At 48.9% G+C, this 11,938-nt stretch overlaps 1 long non-coding RNA gene across 1 annotated transcript in view; it reads left to right on the forward strand.

The window, feature by feature from the left end:
- The window catches only part of LOC124520977 (uncharacterized), a 68,265-nt gene extending 56,701 nt beyond the window's left edge, over positions 1–11,564 (forward strand). Inside the window, exons 3-4 of the long non-coding RNA XR_006964436.1 lie at positions 9,219–9,365; positions 10,955–11,564. This is a non-coding gene — a long non-coding RNA (uncharacterized LOC124520977). The remainder of the gene's footprint in view (positions 1–9,218; positions 9,366–10,954) is intronic.
- The last annotated feature ends 374 nt before the right edge of the window (positions 11,565–11,938 follow it).

Raw genomic sequence — 11,938 nt, forward strand, 5'->3', positions numbered from 1 at the left:
CTCCACACTGTCAGCAAAGAACCCAACACGGGCTCGGATTTACAAACCGCGAGATCATGACCTGAGCTGAAGTCAGAGGCTTAACCGACTGAGCCACCCAGGCGCTCCTGAAGTGCTATCGTAAGGCCGAATATGTTACGTGCCCCTACAACCCTTCCCTTTTTCCATCCAGAGCTTATTAACCTCTACCTCCTCCAGGAAGCCCCTCAGGATTCCATGGGCCCACTCTGGCCCCTTCATAGTTCCCTCTCTGGGACGCATTTTCCCCAAATGGGAAACGATAGAAGGTCTCTTTCAACCATAGAATTACAGGATTCTGTTTTTATTTTTTGAGAGAGCCTTGAATCCTATGGTCCAGCATCAACGGTGTAGGTCCACCCCATCCAATCTATCACCAACCCCTATACCCTCTCTGACCACTGCTCCTGGCCCCCAGTTACAGCCCTGACCAAGCTGCCATCCTTCCTCCCCTGGATTATGGCGACAACGTCAGTCTTCAAATTGCTGCCTGAGCATCTCCTCACTAACAGCAAGGAGCCTGCTTGGGATTCTCTCTCTCCCTCTCTCTCTGCCCCTTCCCTGCTCGTGCCTATGTGTGCCCACATGCTCTCTCTCTCTCAAAAATAAATAAATAAACTTAAAAAAATTGATAAAAATAGAATAGGAGCAGCTGGCTTAGAAGAACATACAACTCTTGGTCTCAGGGTTATGAGTTCAAGCCCCATGCTGGGTGTAGAGGTTACTAGAACAAGCAAACAAACAAACAAATTAAAAAATAAAATAGAATAAAGACAACGACCCTACATGGCTTCCGTGCTCTCGGACCCCAGCTCATCTTTCTCTCCTGCACTCTGCCCTTACCAGTCCCACTGACCACATGGCCAGCTCTTTGTCACCTCAGACCTTCACACATGCTGTTCCCTCTGTTGGGGACACTCTTCCCCACTCCTCCCCAGGCTAACTCCCATGTGCCATTTCCACCTCAGGTGCGGTATCTCTTCTTTGGGCACCCGTCAGTTTAAATGGAGTTGCAGGGAACAGAAAGTGAGGTACCCTACTGTAGAGGGCTGAAAAGTGGCCCCCAAAGATATCCGTCCCTAATCCTTGGAACCTGTGTTACCTTGTTTAGAAAGAGGGTAACATTTGCAGGTGTGATTAAATTAAGGGCCTCGAGACGGGAAGCTTATCCTGGGCAATCTGGTGGGGGGAGCCAGGACAAATGCGATCACATGTATCCTCATAAGAGAGACACAGGGACAGGTTCATCACATATATAGAGGAGAAGGAACATGAAGAAAAAGCAGACAGAGATGTGAAGATAATTAGCCTTTAACACTGGAGTGACATGGCCACAAGCCAAGGAATGCCAGCAGCTCCTGGAAGCTGGAAGAAGCAGGGAACAGATTCTCTTGAAGGGCCTCCAGAGGGAGTGCAGCCTGGTGAACCCCTTGGTTTTGGCCCAGTGATACCGACTTTGGCCTTCCAGCCTCCAGGACTGTGAGAGAATAAATGCCTGTTGTTTAGGTCACCCAGCCTCTACTAATTTGTTACGGTGACAATAGGCAATGAATACATCTACTCAATATCATTTTTCCCATTCACTCTTCATACAGAATTTTCATTTCAGTGAGGATACCCTGCTAATTTCTTCATTTATCAGCCTCCTTTCCAGCCAGGTGTGGCTATGGGACTATGTTCGGGCCAATAAGATATAAGCAGAGGTTGTGTGGATTTCTGTGAAGGCTCCTTAAAAGGGGGATAGAGAACCAATGTGTACCCTTTTGCTCTCCCATCCTCCATGCTTTCCATCTGGAATACAAACGTAAAGGCTGACACTTTAGCAGCCATCTTGGGAACATGAGGTACAACAGAGGCTTCTGTTCCTGAGTTACTGAACCAATATCAGCAGCCACTACCTTAAGACTGCTCATTATGAGAAGTAAACTCTTATGTGCTTATTCTACTCTCTTTAAGATGTGTTAGTAACAGCTGTTCACAATCCCCACTGAAAAATCTTTCCTATTTTTCCACCTCATACCATCTATGTAAGTCATCGGAATGTATAATAATACCTGTACTTGTGTGTTTATTTGTTTAATGTCTGCTTCCTCTGCTAAACTGTAATTTCCATGAGGGCGGGGCTTGGGTCTGTTTTGTTCATAGCACAGGACCTGGCACAAAGTCGGTGCTCAGTGGGTATTTGTTGAACGAATGAACAAATGCCTCTCTTAGTGAGGTCCCAGGCATATTATAAGACAAAGACCATGATTCATTCCTCTCTTCTCTTTAGTGCAGCCCTGGGCTGCAAATCAATGTACCTGGAGTCCTGATTAAGTAGAATGGAATACAAAGAATTGAAAATATCTGGGCTCCAGTCTGCCCTGTGGCTTCTTAATAGTAAGTGCTGAATAAAGTTTTATTAAGTGACTCAGGAACAGACTGGCCCTCTGGAGAAAGACAAGGATGTTTAGGGATGGCATTTCAGTGTGGGATATGAGGCCCTGAGAAAGGAGTGTCTGCTGAATCCCCAACCAGCCATCAGATTTGCAGGGCATGCAGAAGCCAACTCTAAGTTCAACCAGGCGGCACCCATTTCAAATTCCTGGGAGCTGAGGCTCAGATGGGGACAGGGACTTGCCTGAGGTCACTTGGGGTGGTAGCAGAGTCAGATAAGGCTGCTCAGCTTCCAATCCAGCCCTTCTCCCTGTTTAGTGTTCTCTGTACCCTGTCATCTTCTAGATGATAAGACAAAGGGAAAGGAGGTGTGCATGACTGGGGCTTCCCCGGTCCCAGCTAGAACATCAGCAAGCAATCTTCCCGTTCACAGATGTCATTGCTGAGGCGCCATGAGGCTGCGGGTCCTGCACCACAAAGAGTTTGCAGAGGCTAGAAACCCAGACCAGAAGTACCCACTGTGGAGCTTTTCCCACACTGGCATCCTGTCTCTTGACCAGGGCTATAGCAAGTGTCACCACCCAGGCTGGGGGCAAATGGCTGCATTCCTCCCAGTGTTCTCATGCTCCAACCTCAAGGCTGGCAGGTTTAGGATAGACTGTTCACACTTTCTTCACATGTTAGCAATTCAAGGTGCCCGAGAAATCTGCTTGGCTGACCACGCCTGTCCTTCAGGTGAAGAAAAGGAAAGCCAAGAGCATCCCAGGGTCTAGTCCAGGGTGACATAGCAATCAACCATGGTGGAGCCAGGGCCAAGGTCTGACATGTGTCTCTTGGCCAGTGTTCAGCCACCTGCGGTTTAGCAGTGACCTCTAACAGGGCAGGCAGAGGAGGGGAGATACAGCCCTGGTGAAAAAGAATGATGTGTTTTAGCAAGTTTAAGGTCGAGCGTTTCTCTCTCCACAAAAGTAGCCAGTGCCTTGTACTCCCAGAGCCGTTCTCAAACTTTCTAATCTCAGGACTCGTTTATACTCTTAAAAATTGATGACCCCAAAGATCTTCTTTTTTGTGGTCATTATATCTATCAACATTCACTGTATCAAAAATTAAAACATATATAATAAATATTGATTAATATAAAAATAACAATACACATTCTAATATAGAACCTATTTTATGAAAAATAACCTTATTTTTGAAAAAAAATTGTGAAGAGTAGCATTGTTTTACACTTTTCCAAATCTCCTTAATGTTTGGCTTAAAGGAGACAGCTGGGTTCTCATACTTGTTTCTGTATTCAGTCTGTTGTGAGATATCGTGACACGTAGCCTCTGGAAAACTCTATTGTACAGTCATGAAAGAATGAGAGTAAAAAGCCAAGTAATACATTGGTCTTAGAGTGCAAACAATTTTGACCTCATGGATCCCAAGGGTCTTGGGGAACTTAGGGGTCCCTGGACCATACTTTAGAACCAGTGGTCAGTACTCTGTGAGGTGCTTCCTGTTGTCATTTCCATTTTATGGATGAGCAAAATAAGGCTCAGGGATGTTATGAGGCTCGCTCAAAGGCACATAGCCAGTGACAGTCGTATCAACCCAAGATAATCGGCTCTAGGGAAGTGTGTTCCTAACAGCAGCATCGCACTCCAGCCCCTCGCTGATGGACAGATGTTGTAGGAGGAATGCGATCAGGAAGGAGCCAGAGGTTCTGGGTACCCCAAGAAGGGAGAGGTAGTGCGGTTGTCGAGATTCTGGACTTGGAAACAGTGCCTGGACCCGCATCCTGGCTATCCCTGTATGTGCTGGGTGACCAGGGACAAAGTGCTCAACCCCTCTGAACCTTAGATAGTCCCTCTGTGAAATGTGATGATGTGATATTTATATCACAGGGTCATTGGGAGGATTAAATGTTAATTTATGCAAATTAAAACAGTGCTCAGTAAATGTCGTATATAGTTCATATCTTTTAGATGGCATAGATTTGTGAGCAGGGCCATGGATGTGGTTTCACTGAAGCTGGAGGCAGGGGTTGGGGGGGGTGTGGTACAGATATAGCACAGGTCCTGAAGGGAGGGCCAAGGGAGGGAGAAGACACGTGGCCTGGAGGACGGAGGAGGGGCTTCCAGACTAGGAGCACATCACTCTCAGGTGGTGGGCCCAGATGCCCAGGGACTCTGGGCGTGTAAGCCAGCAGTGACCTGCAGTGTGACAGGAGAGCCAGCCTCACCTGCCCCAGGGCACAGAGGCCAGATCCCTTGCTCAGGGTCAGCAGCCTGGTCACTGGGACCTAGATCAGACCTCCAATATCCTGCCTAGAAAAGCCACCAGACCACCTCCTCTCCTGACCCCCTTTAGCTGGTGGGTGAAGCCCCCAGCTCCCTGTTTCTCCCGGCATCCCAGCCCTAGAAAATCGTCTAAACCACACTGTCAGAGGATCCTGAGAACCATCTTGCCACACTGCTCCCTTTCCCTTTTGGCAGATGAAGAACCTGGGCCCCAGAGACGTAGCTGGACCACTCGCACCACACAGCAAGTTGGGGACAGAAGGCCCAGGCCACTTGGCATCTGATTCTGGTTGTATGCACTGAGCCACCCCTCCTCCCTTGTTCAGCAGGGACTCAGGCCCATGTGCTGTTGTGTGACCTCAGGCAAGATGCTTAACCTCTCTGTGCCTCAGTTTCCTTAACTATAGAATGGAAATAACAATTTTACTTCCTTCATTGGGGTATTGTGTGGATTAAAGTAAGTCGATCGACACAAAACACTTAGAATACTACCTAGCTTTCAATACTGGTAGTCAACACTGTGACCACATCACCGTCATCACCATCATCATCATCGAGGTCTTGAACATCGTTAGGGGATACACTGGGGGTGTTCCTTGTTTGAGGCCCTGGGGACAGATGGGTAAGCACAGAATTGTGTTCTGTCTTCTCCTGCCTGCAAACTGATTCACAGGGTGATTTGGGGCACAATGTTCACTATGCCTGGGCCTCTGTGTCCCCAGCTGGACTGGAGGGGGAGCTTTATTTCTTATAAAATTTCTATTGTGCTTCTAGTGCCATGGCATTTCTCTGGCAATACTGACCATAAAAATGTGCACGACTACTCCCTGCAGTATCATTTATAAGGCAAGAGTAAACATTTAGAAACCGTCTCTGTCCGCTTCCTCATTGGAGTTTTAAATTTTTTTTTCAACGTTTATTTATTTTTGGGACAGAGAGAGACAGAGCATGAACGGGGGAGGGGCAGAGAGAGAGGGAGACACAGAATCGGAAACAGGCTCCAGGCTCTGAGCCATCAGCCCAGAGCCCGATGCGGGGCTCGAACTCACGGACCGCAAGATCGTGACCTGGCTGAAGTCGGACACTTAACCGACTGCGCCACCCAGGCGCCCCCCTCATTGGAGTTTTAAACACGAGGGAATAATAGCCCCAAACTGAAAGTAATCCAGATGTCCCACAGCAGGTGCACAGATATTAAAAACTGAGACAACCACATGAAGGAATGTTCCTCAGCAATGAGAAGCAGTCAACTCCTGGTAACACAACAATGTGGGTGAAGCTCAAAAACACTGGATGGGGTGAAGAAGCCCCCAAGAGTGCCTACTGTATGAATCCATTGAAACAAAATTCCAGAAAAAGGAAAGCTAAGCTATAGGGGCAGGAAACAGTCTAGGGGTTGCCTGGGGCAAGATGTGAGGGCAAAGGAGTGACTACAAAGGGGCATGAAAGAACTTCTGGGGTAACATAAATAGTCTGGATTTTGATTATGGTGATGGTTACATGACTATATAATTAAAAAAATTTTTTTAATGTTTATTTTTCAGAGAGAGAGAGAGAGACAGAGAGTAAGCGGGGGTGGGACAGAGAGACAGACAGACAGACAGAATCCAAAGCAGCCTCCAGGCTCTGAGCTGTCAGCACAGAGCCCAATGTGGGACTCGAACCCATAAATCACGAGATCATGACCTGAGCCGAAGTCGGACACTTAACCGACTGAGCCACCCAGGTGCCCCATGACTATATAATTTTTGAAAGTCATTGAACTGTACTCTCGAAATGAGTGTATCTTATTGTATGCAACTTACACCATAATAAAATTGATTAAAAAACAAAATGATGGTTCACACACACAAAGAAAGCTCTGGATTTGTCACAACGAGAGGGCTACAACTTTGGCCTCAGCATGGAAAGACGTCCATGTTTTGTTGTTGAATGAAAAATAAAGGCAAATTATGTGACAGACCTGTTGACACTGACATTTGTTGAGAGCTCACTGCGGGCCAGGCCCAGGCTAAGAGCCTCACCTGCATTACTTTGTTAAACCTCGACAATGTCCATATGAGGCTTTACAGAAGAGAAAACTGAGGTCCAAAGAGATGAGGCCACGCGGGACTCTGGGTATGAAGCCAAGGAGCCACGCTGTTGGGACCTGGGACACACTCTGAGCCACCACACTGAGCTCTACGGTATGATTTCAGTGTAGCCAATAACTGGCAATGTTAGTCTATGCACAGGCAAAATCTGCAAGGGTGATCCCAATCTGGGCCCACGGGTTATGTCTGGGAGGTGCATTTATAGGTACTTTCACTTTCAAAACTATTTCTGTTGAGTTTACTGTAACTTGCCTAAATTACTTTCCCAATCAGAGAAAGCAGTATAGATTAAAAAAAAAAAATTACTGAAAACATTCCTGTCCTGTATCTCATCTGCTCAGGATCCCGGCACCGTCTCCTCACTGCTCCCTCTCCTAGACGGGGCCACATGCCTGCGCAGAGCCCCAAGGCCCACTGATAAAGACTGGGGCACACTGAGACCCGTATCAGGCCTGAGCAGCCCTTTGCAGTCCCCTCCATCTGGTCCCCCCAGGGAGGGTGGGCCCTGTTCCAGAAATCAGCAGGCTCTTTGGCCCTGGAGATAACAGGAGCTTGGTGGTAAGGACCAGCAGGGTGAGGGTCTACAGCAGGGGGATGGGGTGGTGAGTCAGAAGTGTAAGCAGGCTTCTCCCCACTGGGCAGACGAAGCTGCTGAGACCCAGAGAAGGTGTGACCTGCTTGGTCTGTATGGCCCTGGCTCTGTCTGCTGTGTGGCTCTGGGCACATTTCATGCCCTCTCTGATCCTCGGGTTCCCTTGCGATCCTTTGGTTCCAGCTTGGTCCTCTTTTAGGAAGTAACCTGGGCCCTGAAACCAGTCTTGAGAGTCCCTAGTGTGTAGGCAGACAGCAGGATGCACATGACGTCCTTGGCCCCCAGCTTCAACTCCAAGTGGACGCGTGGAGGCTCAAAGGCGCTCTTAGGACGCTGAACGCATGCGCACATGCCTGTCTGCGTGTACCCACATCCGCAGGCCCCAAGGACAACGACCAGGGCCACCCTGGGCCAGGCCAAGGTTTGTTTACATGTCCAAAGGTCAGATGCTGCCTGCCAGGGAGGGCCTCAGCTGGTGAGAGTCTGCAGCTGTGTGCCCAGGACACAGATAACATGTGCCTCGGGGAGGGGCGGGCAGCCCCAGGAGAGGGTGGGACAAGAGTGACACCCAGGCTTCCCTTCCTGGGAGCGCCTGCTGGTTCTGCTGCTGCTGTGGGCCCTGACTGGGGAGTCTCCACCTCCCCTGCACGCCTACGAGCCCCCGGGACCACTTAGCTTGGTTTCCCTGAGCCTATGCCCGCTCTGTACCGCTCACCACTTCTTTGACACCACGGGGTGTATTCACCTCGTGGAGCCTCAGTTTCTTCATCTGTAAAATGGGGATAATCACGGCTCTTTCCTGATAGGGGGCAGAGTGGAGCCCTGGGGCTAAGGCCTGATTGTGCCAGGTGAGTGGGAGGGGCTTCACCCAGGGGTCTCTAATGTTAGGGATAGCTCCACATTCTGGAAACCCCCTCTGCACTGTAAGGAGGCTTAGGGGTCTCCGTCTGCGCCTGAAGTCACAGGGTGGGGCCTAGAAGTTCCTGCCTGTCCTTTTCCATCTTCTCCCCAGTAGTATTTCCCAACTGCCTGCAGTCCTACCTCCCCCCCCCCCCCCCCCCGCGCCCATTCATCCCTCTCATAGCCACCGCCCTTAAGCAATCTCTCAGCTTATGTCAACAAAAGCACAAACGTAACCTAGTGGGCTTGTGGTCTGGCTGTGGAGATGGGATTCGTACACAGCAACTTAAAAAAGACTGGCAGCTTTTCAATGTGTCTGTGCCCTGTGCACACACAGGGGGTATGCGTTCAGCCTGAGTGTCTGCCTCAGAGGGGACACTTTTTCTCTCATCTCTCCCCCTGGGACATTCCTTTTTTTAAAGTTTATTTATTTATTTTGAGAGCGAGACGGAACAGGAGGGACAGAGAGAGAGAGGGAGAGAGACAATTCCAAGCAGGCTCCATGCTGCCAGCCAAAGCCTGACGCGGGGCTCAAACTCCCGAACTGTGAGATCATGACCTGAGCCGAAATTAAGAGTCGGACGCTTAACCGACTGAGCCACCCGGGCGCTCCCGCTGGGACATTCTTGCTTCCCCAAACTCTCACTACCCATCTCAAGGAAGAAGGATGCTGAAATATATACCAAAAAATCATTTGTATTAAATTGGCAAAAAGTGTGAGCACTGATCACCAGCAGGGCTGGAGAGACAGACTCCCCCCTCACTGTGGATGAGAATGATAGTGGGCACACCCCCCCAGGTGGGTGATTAGCATCTCTCTCAACACACAACCACACACATGACCAACAACCCATGGGTCACCTTCCTGGGAATCAGTGGAACAGAAATGCTACCACAGGCTCATCTGTTCATGCATGTTTGTGAAAGCTTTTTTTTTTTTTTTTTTTTTTTCAGGAGGGAGCGGGTAAAAGCATAACCATATTGGAAGTATTTCAAATGATTGTCCACAGAGGTTGATTATCTAGACATCGTGTGATCCAACCACGCTATGGAAAACTAAAGCATGGACTCCCTTGGAAATGTTTCCAAAATTCACTGCCGGTGAGAGAAGCAAGTTGAAGAACATGCAAAAACAGAACTCTGAAAAACACATGTAAAACAAAACTATTCTCTCCCTTTCTTTTGGAAAACAAATTTTTTTTTTTTTTAACATTTATTCATTTTTTGGGCGCCTGGGTGGCGCAGTCGGTTAAGCGTCCGACTTCAGCCAGGTCACGATCTCGCGGTCCGTGAGTTCGAGCCCCGCGTCGGGCTCTGGGCTGATGGCTCAGAGCCTGGAGCCTGTTTCCGATTCTGTGTCTCCCTCTCTCTCTGCCCCTCGCCCGTTCATGCTCTGTCTCTCTCTGTCCCAAAAATAAATAAACGTTGAAAAAAAATTAAAAAAAAAATAACATTTATTCATTTTTTGAGAGACAGAGCATGAGCAGGGGAGGGGCAGAGAGAGAGGGAGCCACAGAATCCGAAGCAGGCTCCAGGCTCTGAGCTGTCAGCACAGAGCCCGACGCGGGGCTCGAACTCACTCATGAGCGGTGAGATCATGACCTGAGCGGAAGTCGGCCGCTTAACCAACCCAGGCACCCAGGCACCACAACTCTCTCCCCTTATTAACAAGTCACATATATGGCAACTCAAGTCTATTGGCATGGGAAAGTTCTGGAAAGAGTCACGCCAAATGATTAACCTAATGCATGCCATTTTCTAGCTGTGTGACCTTGGGAAGTGACTTAGCCTGCTTCTTCTTCCTGAAAGTTGGGAATAACAAACCTCACAGGGCTGTGAGGAGCCTTAATGTAATTATTATAAATCCTTTGGCACATAACAAGCAGTCCATAAATATTTAGGGAAATAAAGCAGGAATCCATTTTCAGCAGAACTAATTTATTCTCAGGAGTCAACTTTCAGCTCAGTTTCAGTGCTGGAGGCTGGTCTGCCTGCCTTTGCTGTCACCTAGCGGTCACAGTAAGAAAGCACACACTGGAGCGCTCTCTGCTCCCTTCCTGCCTTTATTCGTTGTGGAGAATAGAGCACCCTGTCTCTCCACAACCCAAGTCCCTCTGGGTTCCTCCAGGGCCTGCAAAGCGTCAGGCACTCCTGTGCCTTGAGGTTGGAGACTGGCAGACTCCGGAATGGTCCCGGGGCCTCTATGAGTCTCGGTTTTCTCATCTCAAGAAGGGGAGTAGTAACAGCTTACTTCATACCTTTGTAAGGATAAAACGCAATAATGCATGTAAAGCACTTAACACTGGCCCTGACACAAAAGAACATCCTAGAAATGGTAATTATTGGTATTTACACACGTATCTCCTTACTGCTTAGGAGAGCTGTATTACACCCATTTCACAGATGAGGAGCTCGAGACTCAGAAAGGTCGAGGTAACTTGCCCGCAGCCACTTGGCTAAGAGAGCGCCAGCCAAGATGAGACTGCAGGCCTGCCCAGGAGCTGCCTCCCCACCCTTAGGCTACCGTTTCACATGCTCATCTGCAAAGGAGTTGTAGGGAGCACTTTCTTACCACCACTCGTGCCCGAAGTTTGGATCGCACCTACCAGGAACATTAAAAAAAATATACTGAGATATATACTGACTGTTGCTCTCTAACAAATTGCTTTACAACCAATTTTGTGTCCTAGATGTTCCTGTCTTCTCATCCGAGTCCAGGCCCGCAGCTGGCTGTAGTAATCTGAAGGGAACTAACTGGGGAGCTACCTTCTTCCAAGGTCATGTGGCTGCTAGCAAGATTTACTCTCAAGGATTGTTGGACTGATGTCTTCCCAGCTGTTGGCCAGAGGCCACCCTCAGTTCCTCAGATCCACGCATCAGTGTCTCCTGCGTGGGAGTTTGCTTCATCAAAGCGTGCAAGCCGGGCGTGAAAGCAAGAACAGGGTGGAAGTCACGGTCTTTTGTAGCCTGATCGTGGAAGTGATTATTGCCGTATTCTATTTGTTAGAAGTGAGTCACTGGGCCCAGCCCATCCTGCACAAAAGGAGAGTACACAGGGGCTTGAATACCAGGAAGAGGGGATCACAGGGGGCCATTCTAGAACCTTTCTGCCTGCCACACCAGTCGCCAACTTTTAATTTTGCCAGAGAAGAACACTTAGAAAATCAACTCCCACCTCTGGTTACCATAACTTCATAAATGAAATAGACCTTTTTACAATTTGTCTAGATACAAAGAGATAATTTCATAATAAGGGGTAGTCCCTTGTGGGTGAATAAATGTAGCCTCGTGCAAAATGCCCGCATGGTCCTCAGTTTTCTCCCTCTGCAGAGCTCTGGTGTCTGGCTTAGCACCAGGAACCTCCTCTCCTGCCTGAAGCAGGATAACACAGCAGCTGGTGGGTGGAGTTAAGAGAGGAGGGGGTGGGTTGGCCTGAGCATGGCTGGGGCCCACACAGTGCCTAGCACTGCCCACCCCCCCAAGCTGGCTGGCTGAATGAATGAATACATCAGTGAGAAACTTCATGGGGACGTGTCACTTTTACCCCCAACTCTCAGACAAGGAAACCCAGCCTTGTAAGGCTAAGTGACAGCTGGGCCCGAGCCTTCAGGGCTAGAAAGGACATTATATTTGCAGGGTGCTCTATTCTCCACAAACCCCTTCCGCACCCATTA

Source organism: Lynx rufus, unplaced genomic scaffold (genome assembly GCF_022079265.1).
Source record: "Lynx rufus isolate CCGP_SWC_20201006 ecotype Redwood Valley unplaced genomic scaffold, mLynRuf1.p SCAF_1, whole genome shotgun sequence".
In the NCBI taxonomy this organism is placed as follows: domain Eukaryota; kingdom Metazoa; phylum Chordata; class Mammalia; order Carnivora; family Felidae; genus Lynx; species Lynx rufus.